Here is a 17,922-nt window from a genome sequence, read left to right as displayed (position 1 = left end):
CAAAGTAGATAAATTTTGAACGAAAAATGTAGTAGTTGATATTTCAACTGAAAAAGATTTGAGTTTCAGCTAAGAACGATTTTTCAGTCAAGAAAGAGAAACATTTGCGGACAAACTATTTAATTTTCAAGCAAAAAGGTGAATTTTCTACCAAGAATATTAATTTTCGACCAAAAGATGTAAATTTCAACTAAATGCATACATAGATTTTTAACTAAAAACGATAAATTTTTAACTAAAAGTTGAACAGTTATATTTTGTGTTAAAAAATTAATATTCAACCAAACTGATAAATTTTCAACTAGAATGATGGAATACTTAATTCGAATTGCCACATTGTCGATTCAAAAAGAAATTTTAACCAAAAAACAACTAACTTAAAAAAAGGGTTACAATTTTAAAGAAAGTGATGTTTTTTAACTGAAATTATGGATTTTTAACTAAAATGATGCATCTTCAACTAAAATGACAGAATTTTTTCCATAAGAATGAATTGTCAGTTAAAATGATTAACTCTTCGCTTTGTATTTGTATTTGTGAAATGTAAAAAATCTGGGCGATTTTTTTACCAAAAATGGGGAATTCGAAGTCAACAATAGTTTTCGCGTTTCATATGCCAGAGTCACGTGAAACCAGCATTATTACACGTTTTTAATAAAAAAAGAGCCCAGATTTTTGCACTACACAAATCCAGAGCACTTAATTAGCACAAAATACATGCACAAAGGAGAACTTAATATGATTAATAGTTTCCGAGTTTCATATACCAGCATTCTAAATTCACCATTACTACATTTTTTAAACAAAATTACCGAGCACACGATTTAGTTTTTGCAGAATATATTAGCACTTAATCACCACTAAATTCCTGTCCAAAGAAGAATTTGATACTACTAATATTTTTCGAGTTTTAAAACACCAGAGACACTAAAGTTAGAATTACTACAAGTTTTAGATAAAAAAAGTGCCCGGATATTTTGCATAGCACAATTCCAGAGCACTTAAGTAGCACTAAATTCCTGCGCAAAGCAGATTCTGATATCACTAATACTGTTCGAGTTTCACAACACCAGAGTCACCTGAAGCCAGGATTAATGCACGTTTTTGGTAAAAAAAAAGTGCCCGGATATTTAGCAGTTATAAACAAATGGGAACGCAATATAAACAAACGTATAAGCTGAAAAATATTTTCAAGCACATTACTGCTTGCTTCGATAAAATACCCCTAGGTGATTTTTGAATGAACGGAAAAAATAATTATTGAAACGAATAGAATGTTTATACAATTTTTTTTTGTTTTTCACGATTTAATGTACAATAATTTTAAGCAAAACCTGATAACGCAAACTAAATAAAAATAATACAACTTTGAGCTTTAACGAAACAAACATAGTCAACACTTCATCCACCAAACATTGTTTATATCCCCTCCACATTCTCACTGAATGCCGAAGAAACCTTTCCAAATCAATTTCCATATTCAGACATATAGCCAGAACGAACAAATTGTCCCAGAAAAAAAACTGAAGGTATCGTTGAAGGCCTCTCATCCATATCTCTAGGTGATTTTTGAATCTTCAAACAAAAAGGATTATTTAAACAATTATATTGTTTATGATATTTATAATTTGTTTAAACAATCAGTAAAAAACAATGCACACTGACAGACAACTAGATACCTGATGGAAATAAATTTTTCGAAATGTAAAAATTCCAATTTAAACATTGTTTTTACCCCCTCCACTCTGACTCAAAAAATCAATTGAAAATGATTTTTGAAATTGGAAACTATAGTTAGAATGAACTAATTGTCCCAGAAAAAAACTGAAGGTATCGTTGAAGGCCTCTCATCCATATCTCTAGGTGATTTTTGAATCTTCAAACAAAAAGGATTATTTAAACAATTATATTGTTTATGATATTTATAATTTGTTTAAACAATCAGTAAAAAAACATGCACACTGACAGACAACTAAATACCTAATGAAAATAAATTTTTCGAAATTTAAAAATTCCAATTTAAACATTGTTTTTACCCCCTCCACTCTGACTCAAAAAATCCATTGAAAATGATTTTTAAAATTGGAAACTATAGCTAGAATGAACTAATTATCCCAGAAAAAAACTGAAGGTATCGTTGAAGGCCTCTCTTCCATATCTGTAGGTGATTTTTGAATTCTTAAAAAAAAGGTATTATTTAAATAATTATATTGTTTATAATATTTATAATTTGTTCAAATGAATCAGTGAAAAACAATGCACACTGACTGAGAACTAGATTGTTTAAACAAATCATAAATATAATAAAAAATATAATTGTTTAAATAGTATGTTTTTTTGAATTATTTAAATATCGCCCTCATTTCATATTCAGAGAAATTGAGTAAAAACTTTATTCTTCAACATGGTTTTATTTCAGTTACCTTTACGATCTTTTATATAAAAACGATACGTCAAAGTAACCTGAAATGGTTGTTTTTGTTCTATTTAAATATTAACAAACATTTTGTGAAAGTATTACTGTTAAATCTACAAATAGTTATATATTGGTATTGTGAAAAAGGTTAATTGACAATTATATCAATGTACTTTTTTAGCAGAATTTTATTTTTAGATGAGGTTAAAAGTTTTTGAACATGCAATTAAAAAAATCGTGTGAGTTCTTTTTTCAAGACACAATTTTCGTTTTTATTTTTTAATTTATGGATTTTAAATATAGTAGGCATCTTTTTGCTTGAAAACTAAGTGGAAAATAATAAATTTTTTATAGATCACCGAATAATAAAATTTCTCTACGTCTGAATGAAAAAACACTTATATCGCAGCAAGTGATTTTACAATCAGTTCTTGATCTCAGGTTGTAAAACAGTATTCGATAAATATCATCCAACTTGAAGAATCTTTCCGTTAATGTTGTTGAAGTTCACTGTGACTTATTTATGTATGAAGAAAAAATGATAAGTTTTAAAAATATGAAAATTTGTCGAAAAAGAAATTTTTTGGAAAACAATTTTCTTTCTTTGATAAACCATGATCAGTAATATTATTTCAATTAAAATTGCATCTTCTTTAGAAATTATATTTTTCATTGAAAAAAAAAAAAAATTTTAACTCAAACCATTCGAACAATTTTAAATTATTATTTTTTTTAAATTAAAGCTTATGAAATTCCTAACAAAAGGGTCGAGGCATATTTATGCAAACCTATATAGAATTAGTTATATCTTTATTCACCTGTCAATATTCAAAATGAAAAGATTATTTTTTACATAAATTTATTAAAATTTTTCTATAAAATATTATTTTTAAAGTACAAGGACCCGTTTAGAAATAGCAGGGGTTAGCCCTAGTGCAACAAGGTTTCTAGTCGGGGACTGGCCGGGCTATGTTTGTTTTTTAAGAGCCTAACCATGCGCTGGTGGGAGACTCGCTGGGCAAAATTTATGTTAAAGCCCCAGTCGGGGGCTGATTGGGCTCTGATCGGGCAAATATTATGATCGAATGATCAGACGGTAGCTGGCCGGGCGCTAATTGGCAATAATAAAATTTTTAAACTCTGTTTATAACTTAATTACTTTTCCTGATTTCATTAAGAAATGGATGTGTATACAAATCTCAAATCGTGATAAATGTATAGTAAACATTTTGAAATAGAGATTATAATAAAACTATAAATTAATGACGGCAAAAACGTTATAGAGATACTAAATTTATGATTGTTGTAACTTTTGTAAACGATCAATAATAAATTTTAAATCATATAACAACTAATATATAATATAAAAATCAAATAACAAAAGCCTCTAAAGAACTAATTTTTTGGCGTGATTTTAAAATTACCTTATGCCAATTTTAGAGTTTTTGAAAAATATATAATTAAAATTTTTTTCAGAAAAAAATTAGAAGTTCTATCTTTATGAAAAATTTAAAATGTTCAGAAAAAATTTACATTTTTAATGTTCGATACCCCGTAGCGTTAGAAATGTTATTTGTAATATAATGTTTAAAAATGTAATATATGTATTTATTCTAAGCAACGACCCGCGTGGCTGGTCAGTCTATGGCTGGAGAGCCCGGCTTTAAGTCGGGAGCTGTCCGGGGTTTCTAGTCGGAATCCGACCAGCATCGTCACGCTGCGCTGGCTAGCGTCCGGCCATGGAGCATGGTCGGGAGCTGATCTGGAGCTGGCCGGGAACTGGCCGGGAGCTGGCCGGTGATTTCGACCGTGGCCCGGACAAGATTAATTGCTTCTTTACTAGATTTAAATAATTTGTGTTTCAATTATATGAAGAACAGCGGTCACTGACTTAGGGAATCAATTTGATTCTTTTTTACTGTATAATTGGACCATACTGATATATAAAATTTCACACGCCCAGCACATGGGCAACATAAACTATTTTCACGTAGTCTTTGAGAGACAAAAATGATTTTAAAAATAAATATTAAATGATTGCGAGTATTTTGACTTTAAATATTAATAGTCCTGTTTAGAGTAAATACATATATTACATTTTTAAACATCATATTACAAATAAAATTTCTAACACTACGGAGTATCGAGCTGCAGTTCAGAAAAGTTAAATTACCAAATTTTAAGTTCAATTTTTCTAATTATTTACTATTATGCAGCTGTGTGTAAAATACTTTTTAAATAAATAATTTAAATCGATTACAATTTTTCTTCGCATGATATTTTGTTTTTTCCCGTTTTATACTATTTTGCAACTTTTAACAATGACAGAAAAAGTGTTTTTTTATGAACATTTAAAATTTTTAACACCGGTACTCAGAAATTAAATCGTGAACGTTGAAAATTTCTTAATTATAAAAGTTTTTTGACTTTCGTGCATGGTTTGAAAGTGTCAACTCATAAAAACTTAAAATCTGTAGTGTGAAAAAGATATTCACCTAACCTATTTTCACGCGTGGAACACCCATGCGGGTATACGCTTCCATTTTTAATGAAATCAGAGAAAGTAATTAAATTATAAACAAAGTTTAACAATTTTATTATTGCTAACCAGCGCCCGGCCAGCTACCGTCTAAACATACGAACATAAGATTTGTCCAATCAGAGCCCAGTCAGCCCCCGACTAAGGTTTTGACATAAATTTTGTCCAGCGAGTCTCCAACCATCGCACGACTAGGCTCTTAAAAAACAAACATAGCCCGGCCAGTCCCCGACCATAAAGCTTGTAACAGGGCTAACCCGGGCTATTTTCACGTAGTCGACTACGTAAAAATAGTAAATTTTTGTTGTGTGCTGGGGGTTTGGAATTTCATATAATAATATGCTTGAATTCTGCAGTAAAAAAGAATCAAATTGATCTTCTAATTTAGTGATACATGCTCTTCATGCAATTGAAACCCGAAACATTTAAATCTGGCAAAGTGCCAATTGATCCTGTCCGGGCCACGGTTGGGCTCCACGGCTAGCTCCCGGCCAGCTCCCGGTCATGCTCTATGGCCATACGCTAACCAGCGCAGCGTGAAAATGCTGGCCGGTTTCCGACCAGAAACCGCGGCCATAGCCCGACTTAATGTCGGGCTTCCCGGCCAGCTTCCGGCTTAAGGCCGGGCTCTCCAGCCGTAGAATAGCCAGTCCCCGACTTAAATTTCCACGCGGGAAAGATAAAATTCGAATATTTGTAAGCAAGATAAGAAAATCAATGTCTATAATTTAAAATTTTATTCCATCAAGCCAACCGTACACCTGAGGACAAGTAATTTTATTGCTAGATACCAGTCAAGAATGAATATAAATATTAGATGATAATATTAATATCACTAATATTTTGTTCATAGGAAAATACCTTTGGCTATTTCAGCGATAGTCATTGAAAACTAGAGTAAACGATTATATAAATGGTGACGTCAGTTTAAATAAAGTTTGTAACCAACATTTTCTCCCTTGAAGCTGACTCTTCTCAAATGCAAATATCTCGGAATGAAAAACTTTACGTTTCTAATTTTATAAACAGCAGGCACAGAGTTAATAGTATCAGCTAATTAAATGCTAGGGTAGTCACTAGTTCCTTTTTTAGTGAAATTCCTTATCAATACTTGAATCAGTTTGCTTGTAATCAGAAATCATGCGGATTGTCCTTACTCTAGCCGTCTCCTTGACCGTTGTTTTCAATTCTATTGGTAAATTAGCTGGTATAATATATAAATATTGTGATGAAATTATTTTAATCGTATACAAATCATAATTTTAGAGATTTAATTAAAATACATAATCATATATTTCTTGTTGCAGAATTGAGTTCACAGTCGGATTTTTTGCCTAATCATAAAGCTGATCCTAGTTTTTCTCGCTTGATACCTTCTGCTTCCTCTCCTGAAAAATTTTCTCCAAGAGGATCACTTTCTCCTGCCAATGCTCAGTCCTCTTCCGCATCTCGTCCTTTCGCTGAAACCCCTCTGCCTGCCAGGTCCAGGTCTTCTCGTGCCAGACTACCTTTTCGAAGCGTATTAGGATTTAAAATTGATGAGCTTAGATTTATTCGGCTAGTTCCACCGATTAATCTGACCCGGACATTTGAACTTCGAAGATACGTCTTTCCTCCTGATAAGCCAATTCGATTGAGAATCGAAAATCGTATTCTCATCTCCATGCCAACCGAAGAACAAATTGTATTGTCGACGTCCAATGGTGACGTTCTTGCAATATTACAAAAAAAAGCCAACAGAAACTTAGTTTTTCGTGGAATGTATAAACCTGTTGGTGTAAAGTCATATCGGGCAAAAATAAACATGTACAGTGGAGCTGTTGAATTATTGACACTCGAAGATAGCGCGGAGGCTCCAATAAATAGCAGAATCGGAATCAGAAAGTGGTTTCATGTGTATCGTGTAGAATCATAAATTTTTTATCGTTTAGCATGTATTTTTTTGAGACTAAAAGTTCTAAAAATCATATAATTTTTAAAAAGCACAAATTCATTAGTTTAGTCTTCAATTTGGAGTAACGAGGATGATAGTGTAGCGTCAATTTATGTTGTTTAGACATAATTATTTATGTAATAATATTAATTAATTACTGTACCACGAACCCGGACTTCTTATTAATATACAGAAAAATGAAGTAAAAATTGTATTCTTTAACATTATTTTATTTCAGTTATCTTTAAAATCTTTCCATATTTTAGCGATGCGTTTATGTGCCCTTTAATTACTGTTATTGCTCTATTTATTTATTGGAAACAATTTTTTTTTGGGAAATTTAAAAGGACTTAAAAAGATATCATAAAGTTTTTTGTATAAAAAATTTCTTACAAATAGAGCATATCACAATTTTAAAAGTCATCATCTTACTGACCTAGATTTTTTTTAATCCAAATAGCATTGGATTCCTAACAGGCGTAAGACACAATATTATGATTTTTTTAAGTTTTTAGTTTGTTTATTTTCCTATCCAATGTAAAAAGTGAATTTTCAGAAAAAAGTTTTATTTCTCAGCAAAGAATTTTCTGCTTATACAATTTCATCATTATGAAGAAAACGAACACTACTAGTCCCATCAAAAAATTATTAATGCCGAATTCTGATGAGTTTTTTAGCTGGTGCCGATTGTCTAAAAATTTAATTAAAAAAAACTGTTTTTACGATTAAAACCAAAACTACGTATTCTATTTAAAAAATAGTTAAAAACAAAATTGTAGCTCTTTTTCGGAAGAAAAACTTTTGTTTAACTATTTTTTTATTAGCTTCTGCCGTTCCTACGCCAAATTTCTATTTTCTTTTTAATTTTGTTTTAAACGAATGACACAAAGACTGAATGTCCTATGAAAAAGTAATTAGGAGCAAAATTTTAGATCTGTTTCTCAGGCATTATTTGTGTTAAAACGTGTTCTTTCGTCTCTCGTCTTTTTTTGAACATCAATCTTCATAAGTTGAAAAAAATGTACAATTTGTTTTAAGATTTAAAATTTTATTAAATATTAAAATGTTTTATTGAAAATTCATGTATTTTGTTAAAAATGATTAACTTTGGGTACAAAATTAAACTTTTTGATTGAAAATTTAACTATTGCGTTAAAAACTTATTTTAGTTGTCTCAAAACTTATTTCTTTCACTGAATTCAAGCTGATATTTTTTTTTTCTTCAAATTTACCTTTTTAATTGAAACCCCATCTTTTTCGTTTGAAACTAATCGTTTTTGGTAAAAAAAATAATTTTTGTGAGTAAGAATTAATTTATTTGGTTGAAAATTATTTTTCTTTTCAAAGTGAAAATTAATTTTTTTAACTAAAAATGTCACTAAATATTTCGTGCAATTTTTTCTATAGAAAGTTCATCTTGTTTTATAATGTTTGGTTGACAATTCATGTACCTGTATTTGTATTTGTATTTATCTCTGTGTTTAAAATTAGAACTATTTTTTAAAAATTGATATTTTTCATTGAAAATTTAATTGCGTTGGTGTCTGTTGAAATAATTCTTAAACTTTTTTTTAAAGAACGTTTATGTCTTTGTTTGAAAATTTATCTATTTTTTTTCCTGGCTTTCAAATTCCTTTTTTTTCAATGAAACTTAATCTTTTTTGCTTTAAATGTCAATGATACGTTTTTGTTGAAAATTTAATTACTTTACTGAAAATTCCAGTATTCCGTTAAAAAGTCAACTTTTATAGAGGGAATGTCTTTTTTTTAAATAAATGAATTTGAAAATTGTAATTTTCTACGTGTAATATTGTTTCATTCTCGTTTTAAAAGATCCTATGTTAAAATATAAAAAAATTAAAATGCTGGTACTTCAATGTTGATGGTCAGAGTTTTCCAAATTTCACTCTAAACCTATTCAATATTGAACTTTTTAGAATAAGATTAATGATATTATTAGGGCTTAAAATTGGAAACAAAGGTTCAAAATTATACAATTTTTGAAATCTTATATGGATACACGTTTTATTTCAGGAGCTTTTAATTTAGAAATGAACAGTAGTAAATTAAGTGAAATTTTCAAATTTAAACGCTGGTTTAAATTTTTAAATAAATCATTTTATGTATTTAAATAAAAATATCTACATTCAAATATAAAGTAGCGTCATTATGTAAAGTTTTTACTTCGAAATATTCACCATTGAAAAAATTCAAGGTGCAAATTGAATAGTTTAAAATTTTATGGTTTTTAAAACATAATAAATTCGTTTTTTTCAAAAAATTACAAATATTTTAAGGTTTTATATTAATTTTTATATTAATTTTTATTTTATTATTTGAAAAAACTTTAAGCTATTTCCAAAATTATAAGGACAGAAAATCTACAATATCGATCAAGTTAAGAATCTTTAATAACAGAAAATGCTTAACGTCTTAATGAGACTAGATAGAAAATAATTTTTTTCAAAATTCAAATTACATTTTTTCTTTAAAAAAAAAATCTTTCTCTTTTCGCTCACTGGGACTCGAACCACAGAACTTCTGATTTCCGGTCAGGTGATTTTCCATTACGATATTAGAGTGATCATAATAAGAACCTTAATTTAGGAAAATAATCCTAATTTTTATCTAGGTGTTAATGGTACAAATAATTATTTAAAACTAAATTTAAGTTAATAAACGTGATCGATATGGTGGATGTGCTGCCTTCATGGCTTTTAAGTATTATTTACTGTCGGTATTGTACCATTCGCTGATGATAGAAACGATTCATTTTAAATAATTATTGGTACCTTTAGCAGCTAAAGATTGGCGTTATTTTCTTTATTAAAATCCCATTGTAAAATGGCTCTAAGAAAATTTGTAAATTTGATTTATGCAAAATATTTAATTAATAAAATATTCTTGTAGCTTGTGTCGTTTGTTCAAAAAATGTAATCCCTTTATTTCTATTTTTCTTGGTTAAAACAAAAATTTAGCATCATATCAATGACTGATTGCAAAAAAAGTAGATCTTTTTTTAATGCACATTTTTCGTGTTTCTAGATTTTTTCGTACCTAGCGTCGTTCTTCCAAAAAAGTAATTTTTTTATTGTTAATATTATTTCTTACGATTGAAACGAAAACCAGACACCCTATCAAAAAATTATTAATAACAAATTTACGTGTCTTTTTGGGTGAATAAATGTTGTGTATTACATTTTTTCGTGGCTTGTGCTGTTTGTCTAAAGATTTAATTTATATATTTTTAATGCAGTTTTTTAAAATTAAAATAAAAACTGCTTGACCTATTGAAAAGTTTATTCCTTAAAAATTTGCAGATCTTTTTTGAGTGCAGAGTTTTTGCATTATTTTTTGTGCGAATGAAATTTGAATTTTAGAAGAAAATTCCAAAATGATATTTTTTTTAATTGTTTAAAATTTGTTATTTAACAATAAGGTTTGAAGTTTTTGGCTGCTTAGTTTTTTCCAAGTTTCGTTTCTTTTAAGACATTCAGATTGATCAATGAAGATCTTAAAACAGTGTTAACAAAATATGGGCATAATTTCCATTTAATTAGAATAAATGAAAAAAATATGTTGTTTTGTTTATTGTGCAAAGAGTCATCGCATCGACATCACTATTTGATTCCGTAAATAAAAATTGACCCTATTTTTTACAAATCGCCAAACGCTGAATTGGTTTATAGAAGTTGTTAAAATAATAAATAATTGTTATCAATTTGCAAATTATCATAGTACAGAATCATTGGAAAGACATACCTAATTAATTCTGTAGAGGAAACTTGAGATTATTTACTGAAAAGTCGCCAGTCTGTGAATTTTTTAATAATGAATGCTTAAACAATTAGTTAAAAGCATCTATTCCTTATTAATGCTAATGGAACATTAATTTCTCTTACATGTATTAAAAAATCTATCGTATTATATTTAGTTTAGTTTTTAAGTACAAATTAATCTTTAAAATATTTATTTTTTCAAAATCTAGAAAAAAGGATTGATCTTACCTCACCTTCAATCTTCCATCACTCCCCGTTCCCCTTCCGTTCCCTCACTTCAACCCCTTTCATGATTTCTCCTTCTCCTTCCTCGCCTCCCGCCCACTCGCTTTGCCACACTTCCACTTATTTCCCACCCCTCACTCCCCTTCTTCATTATAAATTTTCCATCCCCGCTCATCACATTCCCTAAATTCCCTTCACTTCCCCTAATTTCCCTTCACTTCTCCTCATTTCTGCTTTCCACCCCTCGTTTCTCTTATTTACTTTTCCCTAATCATCCTTTATTTCCCTTAACTTCCTCATTTTCCCTAATAAACCCTTTGCTGCCCTCAACCCCTTCACCTTCCATCACTTTCACTTCCTATACCTCATTTCCCCTCATTCCACTACCTATAACTTTCTCCAACCCCTTACTACCCCTTATTCTCCCTCACTTTAATTTCCCTCGTTTTGAACCCATTAACTTATTTTCCCTCCCTCACTCTCCTTCAATTCCTCATCAACTTATTTTTCCTTCCCCCCACCGTCTTTTCCTATACTACTCACACTTCCCTCCCCTGATTTTCCCTCTCCCACGCTTCTTTACATTTCTCGACTCGTCGAATTCCGTCACGTCCCCTAATTTTTCCTAACCTCCTTTCCGTTCTCCTGATTTCCCCTCCCTAATCTCATTTTCCAACCCCACACTTCCCCTCACTTTCCCTCTTTTAAAACAAGCACGACGGATGGACAGACGTCTGGACACCCCGTAAAATTCAGCAAAAAACGTGGTACTTTTTTTTAAGTATGACATAATTGGTGCCATATCAAAGTAGGAAATCTTTAGAATGAAATCTATTGTTGTCGAGCCAACGGTATCTCTACCAATGATGTAATTGTAACATTCCTTTAAAATCATTTAATGTTGTAGCTAAAATATTCTATAAAATGCTTCGAATGATATTCAGTGCTTTCTTCTGAATAATTAACTTGTTAGATAAAAAAAAACTTAAATCTTAGAATGATGTTTATTTTAAAAAATAACTACTTTCGGCATCAATAATTTTCAAGATATCTAAAATCATTTTCAGAAACAACTTTTTTTAATCTTGTAAGATTTCTAAATCAGCGGAATATCTCTTAAAATGATTCGAATTTGTTTAGTATCTTTGAAATATTTTTCTATTTTTGAAGATATTTTGCAATATTTTATCAAAATTTATATGGCAAAATAAATGTTCAATTATCCCGAAATTATTTTCAATTTTTTTCTGAATTTCCTTCTGTGAAGTTGATTAGAATTTCAAAAGTGAAAAAATAATTATTATTTCCCAATTTAAAAAAATCTCTTGCAATGAATTTATTCTCTTTTAACAATACTGTTTAAAAACATTCAGAAATAATTTTTGCATAAAATAAATTACGATACATAAATCCGAGCTTAAATATACAGTTTAATTTTTGATAAATGGGTTTTCATTTTTTTTATCTCGTTAAAAACATAACGCAATAAAGATACCAGGAAAAATCATTTTCAAAACAAGCAGCTGATCAAATAAAACTATAGATTTTGATAAATATTGAGTGACATGGTAATGAAACTCTCAGGGAGAAGGGTCGTAATTGTTTGATATTTACAGAGTTTCTGTGACAGAATTTAAAAGGACTTAGAAAAGTATTTAGAAAATTTAGTAAAATTTGTACTAGGTATTATAAATTTGTTAAATGTTAAGACTTTTCCACCCAAAAAGACGATCTTCCAATCTAAAACCACAAATTTTCGAAAAATCAAAGATTACTGTTTGACAAAACAGTTGAATATTAGACAAAATAATTAAATTTTCAAAAAAAATGGTTTAATTTATGATCATTTAGTTTTATTTTTGACATAGAAATATTAATTTTCAAGCAAATATTTATATTACAAAGAAAAAATTAATAATAAATCAGAAAGATGCTCCTACAATAAAAATTAGACTTCTTCTAGGAATAAGATAAATTTTCAAGTATCAAATAAGAATTTTTAAACAAATTTCAGTTCTACAGAAATAGGTTAATTTCCAAACAAAAAGTTAATTTTATTACCGAATTTTAAAACTTTTAAACATAATGATATTGTAAGAATTTAAAAAAATGAAAAAAATTTTGAAGAGAGTCCGGGGATAATTTTAAATGATTCTGTATTAAAATTAAGAAATTTTAAAGCAAAAAGGAATTTAGCAGTTAATACAAAAAATTTCGAATATTTCCAAAAATGCAAATATTTCAAACAATTGAAAACAAAATGTACATTTTTGGAGATTCAAATTTATTATGATTCCTAGGAAATTAAAAATGATTGTTGTTCCATAACATTAATTTAAAGACAATATTAAAAAAATATTGTTTTCAAATGTCAGAAGATTTGTTAAATTTTCAGAAACGAATCTGAAAAATGCTTAAGCAATCTCTTTATTTTTTAAATACTTTAGGAAAATTGTAAAAAAAAATAAAAAATTTTACAAAATATTGAAAACTTATTCGAAAATTGAAAAATAATTTAATAATTTTCAACAATTCGAAAAATTTGAGAGATAAATGTAAAATTATTCTTAAAAAGTTAAAGTTTTCATTTCTACTTTAAATAGGGAAAGAAAACAATTGAATTTTCAATCCAAGAATGTATCATGCTGGCTTTTTTACATATTAAAAAATTGAAGAATTCTAAAAAATCATAAATTCTTAGAAGCATATTCATGGCAAAAAATGTTGTTGTTGTATTTATAGTTTTTAGGATATTTTAAATGCACTACTTACATCGATTAAGTTCTATGCGTACGTACAATCTTTCAATTCGAAGGAAGACCTTTTTGAATGAAAATAAAAATTTCAAATATTAATTTTTTAGTTTATTTGCTTATTAATTCGTAAGGTTATATTTTCATGCAAAAAAAATTGCCTTTTCTATCGAAATATGTGAATTTTTAATTGAAAAGAGAAATTAGCTGAAAAATGGTTGAATTTCATTAAAGAAGATTTCAGTTAAATTTTCAACACCAAGAATGAATTTTTAAATAAAAATTTTTGCAATGAAAATACTTGAATTTTAAACAAAGAGACATGGATTTTTAACCAAATAATATAATATTTCGTTTTTTTGCTCAAATATATGAACTTTAAATTAAAAAGACAAATTAAAAAAATATATTTTAATTTTCAGCCAAAAAAAATGTCAACTGTACTTTTCAACACTAGACGTTTTCTAAATTAAAAAGGTTAATTTTCAATTCTGATTGCTGGAATTTTTCCTTAAATTTGGGAAAATCATTCAAAATGTGCAAAAATTGAATTACAATCTTGTAAATTTTCCCAGAAATTAAAATCTTGAAAAACCTGCATTTCTAAAATTTTGCTTGACTTTAAAATTTTATTCAAATATTTCAAATTTTTCTAAATATTTCTTAACTTTACTTGCTTTTTCTTTTCAATTTGTAATCTTATCAAATTTAAAAATGTTAAATATTACTCTTTATTCACAAAAAATTAATTTTTTTGCAAATTCATTGATTTGAATAAAAATAACTTTTCATTTTTAATTAGTTTTTTTTTCAACCAGCAAACTTAATTTAACTATTAAGTTAAAAGCTTATTTTTTGGTTAAAGATTAATTATTTTACTAAAAAATAAATTTGTTTGCTAACAATAGAACTAATTTGATTCAACTTCTTTTTTAGTTATCTTTTTAACCAAAAATCAACTTATTCCATATTTGGGTAATCACTTATCTTCTTTACTTCAAAATTCAAATATTTGGTTAAAAGTTAGTTTCTTTGGTTTAATATTAAAATATAATTTTTATAGTTCCTTTAATTAAATCCAGAAATTTGGTTGAATTATTCTCAAATTTATTTATTTGATTAAAAATAAATTTTTATTTTAAATTACTTTTTTAAATAAAAACTTAAGTAATTATGTTTTTGAAAATTTGTATTTTTTTGGTATAGAAGTAAAACAAGATCCATTAGAGGCGCTCAAAACAAAAAAGTTAAACACAATTCACCTATTTTGTTGAAAATTAATCGGTTTCGGTGGAAAATTCATCTTTTGGTTCAAAAATTTAACTATTAATTTAAAAGTTTATTAGTTGGTTAAGGGTTAATTATTTTAGTCTAAGATTTATTTCTTTGCTTAACAATTAAAATAATAAAAAAAAATTTACACATTTTTAAAATTAAAAATCAAGTTAACATTTATCTTCTTCACATAAAATTCAGCTATTTGGTTAAAAGTTCACTCCTTTGGTTTAATATTTAAGTATTAGTGTCATCATTTCTATAAGAAATTACAAATTTGGTTGAAAATTCGTCTATTTCGTTAGATTACTCTTTTTTGATAGTAAATTAATATATTCATTGCAATTTCGTTTCATTAATTGAAAATAGGTGTTATTTTCAATTATTTTTTTAATGAAAAATTAAGCAATCATATTATTGGATATTTTTTTCGGAAATTCATCTTTTAAATTAAAAATTATCAAAAAAACTAACAAACTAAATTATTTTAGATAAAAATAAAAGATATTTTCAATCAGAATTTTATCAATCAATTATAATTTTGCTATATATAAGTTATATATTCTATATATAACTTTTTTCCTTTTTTTGGTTGAAAGTAACCTATGAAAAATATCTTAAAAGGGCCAGATTGAAGCCCTGATACTATATTATAATTTTTTTCTTAATTTTTTCAAGACTTTAAAACTTTCGAAATATTTCACCAAGTTATTCACAGTTTTATTAATCTTTTTTTACTTTACTAAAAATTAAACAATTTGCTTTATAATCTTCTAGGTACTTTTTCGACAATTTTCGAAATCTTTTAAAATTTTCCACACTCTCTTACAATTAATTTATAAAAAAAAGGTAAAAAATCTTTCTAGGATTCTTTATTAGCAATATAATAATTCTATGATAATTGCAAACATATATTTCTTCAGTGTAGAAATATTAAAAAATCTCTTTTTTTTTTGCTGAATCCAGAAGCTGCACCACTTGCACCACCAGGTCTACCGCCCGCAGATTTCAACATCATTGGTCCAGGATGCATATTCGAAGTAAAGGTTGAAGGTAACAAATATGTTGAACGTGGGATACTTCGTGTCAACAACGATCGCGAAGAAAGAGTTCCAAGGCATTTACTAATTCTTGGTAACGGATATTATGAACATGGATTAAGTAATCTGCCTCAAATTAATTATCCACCCTGGGTGCGTGGTTACGAACCCATTGAGCAAGGACACAGTGTTTATATAGGTGTTGAGGATACTACTCCGCTTCGTCAAGGTAGAAAGGATAGTAAAGACTTGACCGCAGAACATCTTCACGTTTATCATCAGGACACGCCAAATACAAAAACAGAATCTTCTTTGGAATGCGGTAATCATCGTTATTCAGTAGAATTACTTAATCGAGCGATAATTTATAGGAACAGGCCTAGTGTAGCTTTTATACGCGCTCTAAAAGGCAATGAACGAAATCAATATATTGTACTTTTCGGCTATATCAAGGTGTGACTTACAAGTATAATAACACAAATTTTCTTATAAAAATTATGTATTATTTTTCTTTCCTGTGCCATATCATGATTTTCGTTGGACAGGAATATAATAAAATAAAGGTGAACATTCATTGCATTACCTAATTTTAAATAAGTATTTTCAAAAACCTCTCCTTCAAAATTGAAAAAAGTCAGTTTTTCGTAAATCTGATTTTTAATGGTGATAGAGTGTTAGGAATAATTTCGTATGATAGTCTTTTTTAGAAATTCATAATAAAAGAAGATTATATAATATTATTTCAGTTCGTATTAAAGTTAAAAGCGAGAAAAAGTAAGGTGTGTACCTAAATGTCGACATCAGTTTCAAATAAGTGAGTAAGCAAATTTTCGTCCCACAAACCGTGCTTGAAAGATAAATACTTCAGAAGGACAGATTTAGTATGAAATAATGAATGAGATAACGACTGTTGTTTGTAAGTGAATATAAAGAAGTTTGATTTATTTGATTTCAAATTTTTTTAAACAATTATTTTAGATAAAAATAAAACACTATCTTCTTTGAGCACACTTTTATTTTAAATTTAAGATATTTTTCAACAAAGAATGATCATAAAGTCTGCTTCTCGAGGCTTAAAATATTAAAATTTTATTATTATTATTATTAATATAATTTGCATTACAATTGATGAAACCATAATTTACTTCAATAAATTTCTCAACTCAATAATTTTCTGGTTTTGAAACTACTAAAAGTTTTAATTATCTTTTAAAACGATTGAAAGTTTTCTTAACATTTTTAAAAATTTTAAGGAATTAAAAAATTCTTCGACTTTCTCCAGTGTGTCATGCAGCAGACCACAACAATAAACAATTTACTGATAACATGCGTATCGCTTGGAGCGTGACGCATCAGCGCCATCTGCGATGGTCAGGAGAACTAATTTGACTCCCCTCAGTGCCTCTCAATCCCACGCGCCCAAATTCTGAAAAATCGCCATTTTCTCTTATTGAGATGACCGAGCCTGTGACCATATGCGAAGAAAGGGACTTAATACGGGAAAATTCTATTCTTATTTTCTTACGCCTCCCAATAGTTTCTAAATTACTCTCTTATTTCCAATAATCAGAATTTTCTAAAGTTAATTACTTTTCTCGTAATTAAGCTACAAATATAGGTATAATAAGAGTACTAGGAGGCGAAACGAGAGGCCTGCGAAAACTAGCCCCACCACACGCGACTGCTGAATATAGCCAGAGCTCACAGACCTGAAACGCCGCAACGATGCCGCACGAGGGGAATCGTCCCCCGCCAGGTGCCAGATCGTAAATGAAATTTACCCCCACCATACCTACCGTTTGGGAGCCGCAAAACAGAAGGTGCACAATTACCACTGTGAGTTCGTGTGTAAGCCGAAACTGCACGATTCGACTTCGGTTTTCTGCTGTACGATGATTGCCGATCTGAAGGCTTCGGAAGACTTCGGTGGTCTTCTATTTATATCTTGCTCCCCATTTGAAA

Source organism: Belonocnema kinseyi, chromosome 2 (genome assembly GCF_010883055.1).
Source record: "Belonocnema kinseyi isolate 2016_QV_RU_SX_M_011 chromosome 2, B_treatae_v1, whole genome shotgun sequence".
NCBI lineage: Eukaryota > Metazoa > Arthropoda > Insecta > Hymenoptera > Cynipidae > Belonocnema > Belonocnema kinseyi.
This window is presented reverse-complemented; position numbering follows the sequence as displayed.